We start from the raw sequence: 15,282 nt of genomic DNA on the forward strand, positions 1-15,282 counted from the left end.
AATAACAGTGGGCCTCCTGGATGAGACAGAGACACGAGGTGGCCTTTAAGGATACATCTCTAACCACCAAGGCCTACAGAGGAAGTGGTAGATCATATCTTGGATGATATAGGGTGGTGTTCCTATTCATCCAATGCCAGGTGATTGGCAATGGTTCTTGTTATTAGGATGTGTTCTTTACTTCACCATCTACATCATTTAGCTAGCCAGACCAAAACAGAAATTATTGTAAGTTAGTGTCTGACTCAGGAAGGAGTGTTTCTCCAATTTGGGAGCCTAGGCCTTATGGTTGCTCTCAAACTATCAAGTAGCAAAATTGTGGTGTTCAGTCAGATGGATGATAAAGCTCTTTTACAGAAAATGCTGTAGAGTCAATTGCCTCTGAACAAACAAGGAAACATTTTTCAGGTCTTACTACTTTCGCATAATAGTTTAGCTTTAAAGCAAACTGAAAGCTGCTTTCTTCTCAGTCTCAATTAGAGCTCTCTTCTCTACCCATCCCCTACCCTGCGAACTCTAGGTGCCTGGGGCCCTGCAGGCATTCAGCAGTGTCTCCTCAACTCAAGGAGACTCTTGGAACTCAGCCAGGTTTCCTTCCCTGCCCTGCAGCCTGGAAATGCTCTCCAAGCAGCAAGCTGGGGTAGACATAGGGCCCATCTCTCAAAGATCACGGTCATTTGTTACCTGAAGTCCTATGTCTTAAGAACCTACTTTTTTATATTCTTGGCCTATTATTTTCAATGTTTCTGATGGGAGGGTATATCAGATCCCTGTTAGTTCTTCTTGGGTAGAATTATAAGTTGATTTTATTTAATTTTAGCAAATTATTTTCATTGTCTAAATAAAAATTTAAGAAATCCATTAGGATGGATATAAAAGTGTTTATTTTATAGCCATAATCAGCAGAATCTCCTGGAAAATAGAGTCTTTCTGATTGTGTTTTCTGTTACAAAACAGCATTTTGGCCGGGTGTGGTGGATCAAGCCTGTAATGCCAGCAATTTGAGAGGCTGAGGCGGGTGGATCACTTGAGGTCAGGAGTTCGAGACCACCCTGGCCAACATGGCAAAACCCCATCTCTACTAAAAATGCAAAAAAATTGGCTGGGTGTGGTGGTGTGTGCCTGTAATCGCAGCTACTCGGGAAGCTGAGGCACGAGAATTGCCTGAATCCAGGAGGCAGAGCTTGCGGTGAGCTGAGACCATGACGCCACTGCAGTCCAGCCTCAGTGACAGAGTGAGACTATGTCTCCAAAAAAACCAAAAAACACAAAAAAAACCCAAAACAGCATTCAAACAGCTAAGACTTCAGTTTAATGAATTGACTCAAGCAGGATAAATCTGACTTGCATTTAACTGGCTAAAATAGCTGAAATTACTAAAAAGTTTGAAAATTTTGGAAGGGCATTTTCTTAGACCACTGGTAATTGTCGTCATAGTTGTTTTTCAGTTGTAGAATCAAAAGTTTGTATAAAATAGGCCATTAGAACTGAGAAGAAAAAAAAGAATACAGAAATACTACGAGGACCAGGACATTATTTTGTTCCTCACTGTATTCTCAGGCCTGACAATAATTGTCTAGTAGATTGTAGTGCTCAATAAATATGTATAAAATAAAGAATGGGCAGCCAGGTGCAGTGGCTCACGCCTGTAATCCCAGCACTTTGGGAGGCCAAGGCGGGTGGATCATGAGGTCAAGAGTTTGAGACCAGCCTGGCCAATATGGTGAAACCTTGTCTCTACTAAAAAATACAAAAATTAGCCAGGCGTGGTGGCGAGCACCTGTAGTCCCAGCTACTCAGGAGGTCAAGGCAAGAGAATCGCTTGAGCCAGGGAAGTGGAGGTTGCAGTGAGCCAAGATCGTGCCACTGCACTTCAGCCTAGGTGACAGAGTGAGACTCCATCTCAAAAAATAAAAAAATAAAAAACAAAGAATGGGTGTGAGAATTAACGCTGACCCCTTGAAGGCAGGGACTGTGTTTATTTTGCTGAATTTATAACACCTCGTTTTGGGTATGGCATCTTGTACTCAAGGAACACTTTATTAGTTGGATTAATAAACAAATAAAATTCCATGGGCTACAGATAATACCTCATAGCTTAAAACATGTATTTTCAGTTCTGGAAATTTTTAGTCTCTATATCACTAAGAAGTTATACTAAAAAATAGGAGGAAATCCAAATAAATGATGACATGGCCATCTTGGAGTTTAAACTTAATCTTTTCCAATTTGGTAATGAAAAAATTTATGTTGAAAATATGAATTGTACTGCAAAAGCTAGACACGTGAAAAAGTTTATCTGTTGGAAATCCTTTTTTCCATTTCTGGTTGAAGCTCATTCCATGGAGAAAGAATGGTAAGATATGCCAAAAAGCAGACACAGGCATTTAAAGAGAAAGGAAAATTAGTGACCACGTACCACAAATCACCACTGGAACAATGAAGACTCACAAGATCAGAAGGATGTTCTAGACACAAGATGCTGTGGAGCCAAGAGCATCTTTATACCTCAGGGGAAGAAAAGGCAGCAAGTTCCTGTGTCTTCCTCCTCCCCCCGCCACAAGCCTGTTTCATTCTAAGCTCTTTGCTCATTGCAAATAGGAGTGCTCGGTTTTCTTCATGCTTTTCAAAACCAGTTGTGGTATAAGCGAGGGCCTCTTAATGCTCCCAGGCCAGAATGGAGGCCTAACCAAAATTGGCAAGCGAGGATACAGAGAGGGAGCAGGCCAAGTAAACAGCACCCTACAAACAGCCTTTTCACTAGTCTTTTTCCCGTTGAGGACATGCGAGAGGCTATATGTGTACCCCATCAAGAAGGATGAAAAACTCAAACTACCACAAGACTGCCACACATTAATTTTGCTAATGCTAATTTTGTCATTGGGCATTTAAATCTTATGATTCACTGATGTTGGACCCCAGCTATTGGTGGAGATACCTATGGACAGTTAAGTTGAAAAACAACTGCCCCCAGCCTCCCTTCCCTTGTGCCTGCAATGCACTGCGGTCCTGCAGTGCAGCAACAGCTCTCCTTCCTTTTGTCCTTTGGACTCCTAAGCGCACAGTAAGGCCTAGTTCTTCAATGATTGGTTTGTGGGGACTTTGCCATTCCTCTATTCAGCAAAAGACAATCTCCTCTCTGTTGCAACTCTATATCTGGCGAGAGGATAGGAGGGTTGGCGTGACCAGAGCTGGCTACTAAAAGCAGGCACAGTAAAACCTCACAATGATTTGCCTCTTTTTCAGCTTGGCACATCATGTTAGAAGCTGGAATAGAGAAACATTTGTAATGACTTGCAGTTGGGAGGAGGTTGATGGCGCTTCTGTAGAAGTCCTGTGTGCCTCCCCCAACCCCTTTCGTGGCACTGTCATGAGCCTCACTTTTGCTTTTCATATTTTAAATTCAGTCTGTACTGAACTTGCCGCAGAAATAGATCTGCACCGACACTCCCACTCTCAAGCTGCCGGTGCTGCAGTCACAGGTTTTGACATTGCTTGAGCCAACCCAGAAACTAGAAAGTTGAAGCAGAATTAAAGAGGTAGCTGCATGAATAAACCCACTTCCTGGTTGGAAAACCTGGATCATATGCTATTTCCATCTCTGACACTGTTATAAATCTTTAACATCAACACTATGCTCGTCACATAGCAATTGCCTGCATGCTGAAGGTCTTGCTAAAAAAAGGGAACTGTTATACGAGACAGGCATATTTTTTGCCTAAGTGAAAGGGCACAGTAGGGATTGTCCTCACTTGGCCCATCTCTACTGTGGATGCCTGGGCCCTGAAAGAGATTGACGGAACCAGTGGGTCAGGGCCAGCCTTCAGGGTGGGAGGCAGGCAACTGGGTGGCCTAGTGGGAGGTAACAGGAGGTGCTGGCAGGTGAGTGGGACTGAGCAGCCAAGGTAGAGGTCTGGCAAGGCAGCCCAAGGTGTCAGCCTGGCATCGGGAGCCTCACTCTGGGCCTGAAAACCACAGCAGCCCTTAAGCACTTGGAAGAATGCTAGGTTGAGGTAGGGAGAAAGAGAGACCCAGATTTTTGTCCCTAGAGACAATATTAGTTATTATTTCTTGGGCAACTCTCAGGCTAGAAATGTTCTCTATACCAATAACTGTTTATATCACAATGTATTTCATTTGCTAATTCACTCTTTCATATCTCTCACTGGATTGTGAGTTCCTTGAGGGAAGGGCCTATATCTTGATCACCATCAGCGGGGAACTTACGAGGGAACTTGGCCCACCATTGATTGAGTAAATGAATGAATGGCCCTACATCTTTTGACAGCCCTGCAAGGAATTCTAATTCCCATGTTCTTGTTGATGAAACCAAGTCCCTGAGAGATTAAGAGGCTTGTCCAAGGTCACGCACAATCACTAATGGCAACATTAAGATTTGAACTCTTTCCATTAAGCCACACTGCTCAGGGGACCAGATCAGAATTTAGGAATAATGGGCCAAGAGAAGTTCCAGATTCTGGAAATGGAATTCAATGTGGGGATTTTTCAAAAAGGAATATCTTACTGAAGTTGGGTGAATGGTGAAAATGGAACCAGCACCAGAGGTGACAGTAGCTCCCTTAGCTGCTGCTACTACACTCCCTGTGCCCCACCCTCCTGTCCTGCCTATCCCTGCATATGCAAGAGGGGTAAGGTTGCCAGACAAAATCTAGCAGACCCAGTTAAATATGAATTTCAGATAAACAACAAATAATTTTGTAGTATAAGTTTGTCCTATGCAATATTGCCATTTATCTGAAATTCAAATATAACTGGCATCTTATATTTTTATTTGCTAACTTTGGCAACTCAAGGTGGGGATTGGTTTTAAGGATGCATGTGGAAATCAGGAGAAAGTTTAAACCATTTCAACACCACAAAGCTGGTTATTAATACATGCGGTTCCAGCATTGCCATGACTGGGATGTTCAGTAGGGAGTGAGGAGTTCTGGGATGATAGCCCACTGGGTTCCAGATAAACAGCAGTTGTGGTGACCTCTTGTTATCTTCTCAGAAGTGAAGTTCATTGTTCCTGCTCCCTTCCCCTGTGCATCTTCCCATTTCATGCTTCCCAAGAGAGGACATCTACTTGCATTAGTTTGTCACTATTCCATATGGAGGGTCTGGCACAGATAGGTACTTAGTAAATATTTCTAGAATGAATAAACAAATTTCAAAATGTGTCATCTCGTAAATGGTTGTGTTAGTTTGTTTTCATGCTGCTGATAAAGACATACCCAAGACTGGGTAATTTATACAGGAAAAAGCATTTAAAGGACTTAGTTTCACATGGCTGGGGAGGCCTCACAATCATCGTGGAAGGCAAGGAGGAGCAAGTCATGTCTTACATGGATGGCAGCATGAAATAAGAGCTGGTGCAGGGAAACTCCCCTTTTTAAAACCATCAGATCTCGTGAGATTTACTATCATGAGAACAGCACGGGAAAGACCTGCCCTCATGATTCAGTTACCTCCCACAACACATGAGCATTCAAGATGAGGTTTGAGTGGGGAAACAGCCAAACCATATCAATGGTTAATCTCCCTTATGTCCAGACTATCCATGGACAACTTTGCATATTCTTAGGTCTAATCAGTTGGGGCTAGGGAATCATGATGGAAAGGCATAGTTTTTTTTGTTTGTTTGTTTGTGGTTTTTTTTGAGCCTTTTGGGCTGCTTTCTTCATAGGGAGCTGGGTGTGCAGACCATCTTGGACATGCTGGTCTATCTGAAACACATGGTCTGACCAGTACATACAGTCATGTGATAGATGTGGCCTGTCCAGTAGGCCATCCTTAGCTATTAGCAGCCCATGAGCTCTATTGTTGTTAGAGTGATAGTATAATTTGTCATCTAAACTGGGATACCTTGATGCATGAAAGGAGATTGTATTGATAATGCCACCAGAACAACCAATATAAACCTGAGCTATTCTGGGCAAACTGGGACATATCGACATCCTACTTTTTTTTTTTTTTTTTTGGTTTTAGAGACTGGGTCTGGCTCTGTTGCCCAGGCTGGTGTGCAGTGATGTGATCATAGGTCACTGCAACCTCGAACTCCTGGGCTCAAGTGGCCCTCCTACCTCAGCCTCCCAAGTCACTGAGATTACAGGCACACATCACCATGCCTGACTAATTTTTCCCCCATGTCTGGCTAATTTTGCCACCATCCCTGGCTAATTTTAAAATTATTTGTAGAGATGGGGTTTCCTGTGTTGCCTAAGCTGGTCTTGAATTCCTACGCTAAAATGATTCTCCCAGTTTAGCCCCCCCAAAGTGCTGAGATTACAGGCGTGAGTCATCATGCACAACTGTACATCTTAATTTCTGTGAATAACAAATAATACACTCTAGAATCCCCTGGATTCTATAATCTTCAAATGCCACTCTTTGGATACAGGGACCATATTAGCCAATCAGCTGCAGTGTGCCCTTGTACTGCATTCCCTTAAGATAAGTTTATCAGGAGAGATTCTATGAAATTTGCCTCACAAATCTGATTCATATCATATTTTGCTGAGTACATTTCTGCCTCCATCACTCAATTGGAATCTCTTAAAATAAGGGTCTGTGCCATTGGCCTTTGTATTCCTGGCACTGAGCACACTTCCCTATGCTTAGAGAGTATGCTTGTATCAATCTAATAGGTTATGTTATGCTGCAGTAGCAAACTACCCTAAAATTTTGGTAGCTTATGAGAAAAAAGGGTTATTTTTTTTGCCTACACCAGATGTCTACCACTGGCCAGCTTGGCCTCTGCTCTGCCTCCTACTTAATGTGGGACCCAGGCTGATGGAGTGGGGTTTTGTTTGTTTGTTTTGAGGCAGAGTCTCACTCTGTTGCCCAGGCTGGAGTGCAGTGGCGTGATCTTGGCTCACTGCAACCTCCACCTCCCGAGTTCGAGCGATTCTCCTGTCTCAGCCTCTTAGTAGCTGGGATTACAGGCATGTGCCACCACCACCCGCTAATTTTTGTATTTTTAGTAGAGATGGGGTTTTGCTGTGTTGGCAAGGCTGGTCTCGAACTCCTTACTGCAGGTATTCCGCCCACATTTGCCTCCCAAAGTGCTTGGATTACAGGCGTGAGCCACCGTGCCTGGCCTGATAGAGTGGTTTTTATCTGGAATGTTACAGATCTCACAGCAGAGGAGAAAGGGATAATATTAAGCCATGGACTGTCTCTTCAAGCTCAGAAGAGAGAGTTACTTCCACTTGCATTTCATTGCCAAAGGAAACCACACTGCCAAGTCTGCCTCCTGTGAGGAAAGGAAAAATAATTCTCTCACAGGGAAGAAGAGAAAATATTTTTGAACAAGAGTAAAAAATCTACCATAGTACCTAGTAAATGTGAATGAAATTAAACTTAGCATTATTATTTAGCTCCACACCCCAGACTTTTCTGCCATGAAGGTGGGGTGAGGTAGGATGAGGTGGCTACAGGATGGGGAAGAGAGCTCACTCTTGTGTATAATATTTGCAAAGCCAATATGTACGCTCATCTTTCTGTTTTCTGTTTGGGCACGTTTACACCTGGGAGAGATGAGAATAGCTTCAGTGCTGGATTTTCCTTGCTCATGTATAAGGATTATCCTTCTCCTTTGCCAGAGTCATGACTGGGAAGAGTCCAGCTATCCTAGCAGGAGCAGTGAATAGTAACTCTCTGATTCTTCCATCTCCGGGACTGCGTGATGGGAATTCATACTGTTCACTGACACCTGTCAGTACCTGGTACCAGGCACTGCATGGGAGCTGGGAAGAATTACAAAATATCAAGGTCCTTGTCTTCAAACAGCTTTCACTTAAATAGAAGAGCAAGACATGTGCATCTATTTCTAGATGAGGTGGAATATATCAAGTCCTTGCTACTTGGAATTCCTGTATTATAGCCCACTTGGGTCTCTCTGATTTCAAGTCCTGACCAGACATGCCAGCAGCAGATGGAACCCCAATAGTTATTGCAGTAATGCCTGCTTCCTCCAGGAAGCCATTCCCACATCAGGTTAAGAAGGTTTGATTCCTACCAGACTGGGTTTGACTCCTTCCTTCCCCCTCCTATGCTGTATACTTTGTAATTGTGAAGATAGTTGACTGAATTATCTATCTAATATCTGGGGATATCATGACTCTTGTGATCCAATTTTCTGAAATACAATTATACAAATACAATTTAGATTTTTCTTAGTGATCTTTTACTGAATGGAGGAGGAAACCTAGTCACAGTTTACTGAAGACTATTTCTATCTAGAGGAGCTAATTAGACAGGATTGGCATCAGCAGGGATTTCTTAGAATCCATCTCAGGCAGACCACAGGCATTCTTAGCCATGATGCTTCCCTATCCCGGGTTATCCTATAGGCTATGGCACCACCACCTCACAGAGTGTCACTTTGCTCCTAGGTGAGCCTTATTTTTTTTCTTTTGTAATGAGGTCTCACTGTGTTGCCCAGGCTTGTCTCTAACTCCTGGGCTCAAGTGATCCTCCTACCCTAGCCTCACAAGTAGCTGGGATTATAGGCATGAACCACTGAGCCCAGGTTAGTGGCCATTTTAACCACCATGTCTTACCTTGTGTTTTGGGGAAATTTGAGAATTTTCTAAGGTTTCCAGACATATCTCTTAAAATTATCAAGACTCAGTTTTATGTCCAAGCACATTTCTCAGTAGGTTCTAGAGCTCTGATCCTTTAATTTTCTGATTCCATGTTGACAACTCAGATTTTTATTTTACCTGTGAAAAACTGAAGTTCAGATCAGTAATTTGCCTAAAGGTCACATACTTGGTTGCTTGAAACACCCTATGACTCACAAAGGTTGATCTTACATATGAACTGGAATCCATTAGGGACAGTTGATGACAAGAATGACTATATTTTTCTGAGCTCTGTGTTTGTGAAAACATACATCTCTTTTTAGATTTTTCATTGTATAAGTGTCCTGTTAAGGTAATTCCCTTGAGCATATATTCCCGTTTTATGGTAGTATTGGTTCTTTATTTTTTGAGATGGGGTCTCACTCTTTCACCTAGGTTGGAGTGCAGTGGCAGTGACCTTGGCTCGCTGCAACCTCCACCTCCCAGGCTCAAGGGATCCTCCCACCTCAGCCTCCCAAGTAGCTGGGACCACAGACACATGCCACCACACCCAGTTAATGTTTTATTTTTGGTAGAGACAAGAGTCTTGCCATGTTGCCCAGGCTTGTCTCAAATTCCTAAGCTCAGGTGATCCACCCACCTCGGCCTCCTAAAGCGCTGGGATTACAAGCATGAGCCACTGTGCTGGACTTATGATAGTATCGGTTCTGTACAAGTCAGATTTCCAAGTTGCAATGAGTTGTTCACATAAACAAAACCTAAACCTGGCCAATGGAATCTCAGGGACAATCGCAGTGGCATCACATGTCTCTTTTATAAAAGGCTGGAGAGATCCAGAGGGGAAGTTTCTCCAGGAATCAGGACAAAATTAAATGCTGTGCATCACCCACATAGGGATGGAAAGCAGATAACCCCTTTCCTTCCCATCACAAGGATCACTTCTGACATCTAAAGACCGGTTAATAAGAGAAAAGCGTAACAAATGTATTTAATCATAGTTTTATGTTACTCGCGATCCTTCAGAACAAAGACCCAAAGATACAGGGAAAACAATCCATTTTTATGCTTAGGTTTAGAGAATGAACAGCTGTGTAGAACTGTGATTGGACACATACACATAGAGGTATGATCGAATGCTATTAGATGGAGTAGGGAAAGCCAGCAAGGCCCGTCTGTCTAGATTCTTCTTGGCCTCTCTGAGCAGCATTCCTTCCTTCTGGGTATGGGGCAGGACCCTTTCTGGAATTGGGGTCTTATGACCTATAATCAGACAAGGTAGGGAATTTCTTAATGGCCAGCTCTTACACAGAGAGGTGGGCTAAGGTTAAAATCATATTTTTAGGTTTTATGGCTGGCTTTGGGGAAAATGGATTCGGATTTCTATTACCTACTTGGGAAAGAGGAATTCTTGGTTGCTATGGCTTGCCACAGGACAGGGGGGTTGTGGTGGGAAAGAAGGAGGAGTGAGAGACAAGAGGTCAGGGGAAGGGCAGAGGGAAGCTTTGCTTTTGAGTCTGCTTCTGAGGCCTTCACTCTTGGGTATCATTTTCTGAGCCCCAACACCCAGTTACTCTGATAGATAGGAAAGAATCCAAAAAAAAAAAAAAAAAAAAAGAGAGAAAACCAGGTATGGTGGCTCACGCCTGTAATCCCAGCACTCCAGCAATTTTGGGAGGCTGAGGTGGGCAGATCACTTGAGCTCAGGAGTTCGAGACCAGTCTGGGCAACATAGAGAACCCCAGTCTCTATAAAAAATACAAAAATTAACCGAGCGTGTGGCATGTGCCTGTAGCGCCAGCTACTCTGGAGGCTAAGGTAGGAGGATCACTTGAGCCTGGAAGGTGGAGGCTGCAGTGAGCCAAGACTGAGCCATTGCACCACTGTACCCCAGCCAGGGTGAGAGAGCCAGACCCTGTCTCAAAAACAAAACAGAAAGAAAAAATCACATCTGGTGAACTTTACAAAACTGAGACATTATCCTTAAGAAGCAACAAAATGCTGTTGATGTGGAACAGTTAAGACTAAGCTAGATTATGAACTCCACTTTCCGGCTTCTATGAATGTCCTTCCACTTCTTGGGTCCCTCCCCTTCCTATGTTTCTTTAGCTGTCTAAATACTACCAATTTTTTAGGACCAACCCTTGCTCATGAGTTTCTTGATCCCTCTGGTTGGAATTAACATCTCTCTCTTCAGCAATCTCATGGCACTTTGATTAAGTGTCTTTTATAGCTCTTATATTCTAGCCAAGCACATATAATGTTCATGTTTCATTTTCTCTGCTCTAGAGTAAGTCACCTGAGGACAGCGATTGTGACATTCCTCCTTTGTGTCCTCAGAAGGCCTAGCACTGTGCCAAGGACGTATTCCATGTGCTCCATATGTTGATGCAGTGAAACGGCATCACGTTTGAATGGATAGGGCCAGAGCTGGGACAAAGCCTGAAAAACATTGTCTATTGACATAAAATAAACCAAAGGAATGTAGAGAATTTTGTAAACATCAGAGTTAAGATGGGGGACATGTACTTTTCAAACTTAGAAATATTTTTCTTTTTTGTTCATGTGTATTTTATATGATATGATTAATATTCATTACCAAAAATGAGTTTATTTGTGTTTTTAAGAAAGTATCTTTTCTTGTGAAAACAGTACAATGACTATGAAATATCACTTTTCTCCTTTTCTTTGCTTATACCATCCTGAATAACACAGAGGTCACATTCCTGATTTGTTTTAGAAAATTGGCTTTTTAAAAAAATTATCAAAAGATGCTATATTTTAGCTGAGCTCAGTGGTTCATGCCTGTTAATCCCAGCACTTTGGGAGGCCTAGGCGGGTGGATCACCTGAGGTCAAGAGTTCGAGACCAGCCTGGCCAACACGGTGAAACCCTGTCTGTACTAAAAATACCAAAATTAGTGAGGTATGGTGGCAGGCATCTGTAATCTTAGCTACTTGGGAGGCTGAGACAGGTGAATCGCTTGAACCCAGGAGGCAGAAGTTGCAGTGAGCCAAGATTGCACCACCGCACTCCAGCCCAGGTGACAGAGCAAGACTATGTCTCAAAAAAAAAAAAAAACAAGTTCTGTTTTTATTAGAATTGCATGTATAGGCTTAGTAGTGCATTTACCACTCCCTCCCTTTTTAAAGAGATCCTCCTTGTTTAGTGGGGGAGTAGAGGTTTTGAACACATGGAAATACTAGCAAATTTTGTGAGTAGACAAGACTGAGGCCAGCTCAACCTAGGGTTTGAAAAAGATTAAAGAGACCAAGGCAGCCTATGACAAACTGTCAGCCTGTGCACCCTGGATAAATGCATGGCAGAATGTAGTGAATACCTCTCCACAGTAGACGCTTTGAGTAGGCACATGACTCTAGTGTAGGGTGACATTTTGTGTAGTAGAATATATACTGTGCTTGTTTTAATAGAGTTTGCACAGACACTTGAAATCTATTGATATTCTAGGTAGTGTATGTATGTGTCATAAAGAACCAATACTCAGGAGGAATGGACAAAGGAAATAATATTTGTTGAGTATTGCCATGTACTAGGCAATGCGCCTTTAAATAATAATAGTAGTAGTAAAAATGGTAACAGTTATTATTCTGAATGAGTGCTTATTCTGTCCATGCATTGAGCCATTCAATCCTTTTGGCAAATCTTACAATGTATTCTCTCCATGTTACAGATGAGTCAAGAAGCTCTAAGATTATAAGTAACCTGCTTAAGGTCACACAGCCAGTTAGTGCCAGAGCCAGCCTTCAACCTGGTCTAGCCAGGGATTGTTTGGTTGTATGGTCAGATCTTATCTAAGTCTAGCTCAAAGAAAAAAAGTTTTTTGAATATTTTTATTTTAGAACAATTTTAGATTTTGAGAAACATTGTAAAGATAGTACAGAGAGCACCCATATACCCAACACCCAGTGTTGGCCACTGTTAACATATTAAATTACTATAGCTTATTTTTATAATTAATAAACTAATATTAATACATTCTTAAGGTCCATAGTCTGATCAGATTTCCTTGGTTTTTATTTAACATCCTTTTTCCATCCAGGATCCTAGCCAAAGATACCAAGTTGAACTTAGTCATTATGTCTTCTTGGGCCTCTCTTGTTGTGATAGTGTCTCAGATTTTCCTTGTTTTTGATGACCTTGAAAGTGTTGAGGAGTATTGGTCAAATGTTTTGTAGAATGTCCCTCAGTTGAGGTTTGTCTGATGTTTTCCTTATAATTGGCCTGGGGTTCTATGTTTTTGGGAGGAGGACCACAGAGGTAAAGTACCACTGTCATCACATCATATCCAAGTTACCCACCTACTATAAACACGACTTATCACTGTTGATGTTGACCTTGGTCACCTGGCTGAGGTAGGGTTTGTTAGGTTTTTCACTATAAAGTTACCTGAAAAAAAATTTTTGTTGTTGTTATAATGCAGAGAAATCGCACACTAATGAATTATAGGTGGCTCCACAGGAATTGAAAATCATCAGGAAGTCCTTGTCTCCAATATTCTCTCTTTGGGACTGTGTGATCTCTCATTTCCTTTACTTTGGGTGTTTTCTTCATTATCTCTTCTCACTTTTTACTGACTGGTGATCGATTTCTGGCTGCAGGTCACTCTGTTTCCTGGTTTCCTTATTCTCTTCTCTCTCTGCTCTTCGATTCGGCTGGCAACAGCTCACTGGACATCCCTCTCACCTTTCCCTGGCCAAGGACCTGCATGGCATGCATCTCATTTTCTCCTAGTTTCTTTTCCCCATCATGAGTGCCACTGTGTCTCACCTACTGCCAGTTGCTGTGCCAAACACTTGTTCCTGAATTAATTTGATCTTTAATAGAACCCTGTGGGATATGTAGAATTATCTCCATTTTACACATGAGGAAATTGGGGTCCAGGGAAGGTTAAGAAATTGTCCTAAGGTCTTGTAAGTGATAGACTTAACCTTAAAGTCAGGTTTTTCTGACTCCAAAGCCAATCCCCTGAAGTCTGAAATCACAGCACCATCATTGTTGCCATTCTATATTTTCAGATTCAAAACTCCCAACAGTCCTCTTAGGTTAAGTAGTTTGCCTGACATTACCCAGCTAGTAAGTGGGGGATCTGGGCTTAGACCCTGGTTTTTCACAGCCCATAAGTCCATCACACCAGATTGTCTTCTAAAATACTGCAACATATAAATTAACCTGATGAATGCCATTGTTTTAGGCCTGTTCTGAAGAGGTGGTAAAAATAAAGTGTGAAATCTATACCTCACTATCTATGACTAAATCTGTTCAGGTCTTGACTGTGGCAGTCATTGGCATTCACCTTGAGCAAGTGCTGAATAAATATCCCATTAAGATAAGAGAGCTGTAGATCTTGGCCTTGCGATTAAAATTTGTACTGGGAAGTTTGCAAGGCTAGATGGATGGGAAGAGCAGAAAGATAAATAGTAAAGAATACTGAATTCGCTATAGGCGGCAACTATGCTGTGGTGTGAACAGCATGTGTATGTGTATATGTTTGTGTATGTTGGTCTAAGGTATAGGTGTAAATGGTTGGGAGCTATACTAATCGAAAATGTTTCCTTACTCTGGTGTCCTGGGGTATTGGGTAACTGCAATGGCCTTGAACTTGTAGGGCATAGCCCCATTTTATCTTTACTTTTCTTAGTATGTCAGTGGATATAGTAAAGGCAAAATAATACTACGGGTGAGAGATGATGGCATCTTGAAGTTGGTGATACCAGAGAAGAGTGAAAAGAGAGTGGTTTCAAGATAAGGGGAAAGTGTAGAAGTTGCCAAGGATAACGTGTAGGTGGTAGTGTCACTTACTGAGATAGGGAACACTGGAAGAAAACCATATTTGGTTGGGGTGAGGTGGAAACATTAAGATTATGGATTCTTTATATGTCCAATCGGAGAGGTCAAGTGTAAACTATTAGATGTATGGCTAGAACTCAGGGAGACGTCTGGGCTAGAGACATGCATTTGTGAGTCATCTGTATACAGGTAACTAACACTGTGGATAGTGTCCAAAGCTCCTAGAGGGAGCATTGAGTGAATAGACAAGAGGGCCGCATGGCTAGATAATAATTAATTTGTGAAGGAGAAGGAATAAGCTATAATTAGGAGACACACTGAAAAAAATCCAGTGTTGGGAAAGAGACTTTTGATAAAAGAAAAATTGTAAGAGATAAATTGTAGATTAACAGATCATGGAGTCATTAATTAAACAATCAGTGAACTTTTTTTTTTTCCTGTGCTGGGTAACATTTAAAAACAGAGACTGTAAAGACTATTAAGACTCCAATAAGCTTACCTCTTTGACATAGCTTTCCTGAGTTGAGTCAGGAACTGGTTGTAAATTATCCATGTTAGCTCTTTCTTCCTCATGTCTTCTAGTCTTTTATTTTTGTCATTTCTCTGCTTCTAACACTTTTATCAGAAATGAGCGAGGAATAAGGAAAGGAAGTTATAGCAAAAGTGCTAGTTTTTCTGGTTTCTCCTTGGTGCCAATAAATACTTCATGGCATAGAAATAAAATTCTGGGGAACCTCAGTGGCTTTTAAAAGTCCGTTTTTTGTTTTTGTCACTGAATATCATAAATTGGTGTTAACTTAAACTTGACTACAAAATATCTAGCTATGGTCTACACTAGATATAGCCAGATACATCAGTCTTTAGGAAAAGGAAAAGGGGAAAAAGC

Source organism: Pongo abelii, chromosome 10, assembly GCF_028885655.2.
Source record: "Pongo abelii isolate AG06213 chromosome 10, NHGRI_mPonAbe1-v2.0_pri, whole genome shotgun sequence".
In the NCBI taxonomy this organism is placed as follows: Eukaryota; Metazoa; Chordata; class Mammalia; order Primates; family Hominidae; genus Pongo; species Pongo abelii.